The sequence below is a fragment of the Rhagoletis pomonella genome, unplaced genomic scaffold (assembly GCF_013731165.1).
Source record: "Rhagoletis pomonella isolate Grant_MI unplaced genomic scaffold, Rhpom_1.0 Rhpom_scaffold_00480, whole genome shotgun sequence".
In the NCBI taxonomy this organism is placed as follows: domain Eukaryota; kingdom Metazoa; phylum Arthropoda; class Insecta; order Diptera; family Tephritidae; genus Rhagoletis; species Rhagoletis pomonella.
In genome coordinates, this window is record NW_023459034.1 from 49,496 (window position 1) to 50,411 (window position 916).

Below are 916 nucleotides of genomic sequence, written 5' to 3' on the forward strand. Positions count from 1 at the left end.
GTCGTTAATTTTTTGAAAACTAGGGGGAGGGGCGAGCTCGAGCACCCCCCTGCCCCTACCTGGCTACGCCCATGGATGTGCAGCTAAGCAAAATATACTGTAGTCGTTTATCTACTGCCAGTCGACATTCGCAATACGGGTGAAAATTCTGTTCAATTCACTTTTTTATTGCATGTTTTATAATTTTTGAATTTGAAAATTTGTTCCATTTTTCTTTTAACTTTTATATCTTTCGCCGGGCCGCTGACATTCAGCCGGGCCCGGGTCAATTGACCCCACTGACCCCCTCTATCGACGAACCTGTGTATGTAGGTATGTATTGTGCATTTAGTAAAAGTAGCAGTCAGTTGTACAATTTTTGTGTCTAACCAAAGAGTACTGAAATGTACTGATTTTTTGCTCTCAAAAAGCCGAAGGTACTGAATTTTGAGAAAAAAATCTGGCAACCCTACACTTGGCATTTCCAATTGGCGTCAGTTGACATAGAAGAGAAACGACTGGAGTGCTTTGTTGTACTCGGCCAAAATCGCTTAGGTGGTTACAGCGCCAGACAAGAAGAAAAATAGTTTTCTAAGACAGTCGGGTCTATGTAATCGGAACAACCCTGATATATGTATGTACATATACCTGGGCTGCCACAAGTAGAAGAACAGGTAGATTAATTTATATACATTTTACTGTTTTCCTAGTATCACGACATACATACTCACCACGAACTAAATTTTTGTTTTACATTATTGAAAGATATTTGTGCAACAATGCATTCAATAAATTGTTCGTTTATATTAAAAGTTTTTCTCATTCTTTATTAACGTATAACAATAATCATTTTTTAACATTATAGGTAAGCACGATTTAAGAATAAAAAAGATTTGTACAAATTCTTGAAAAGATAAGCAATAAACCCGACGATTTG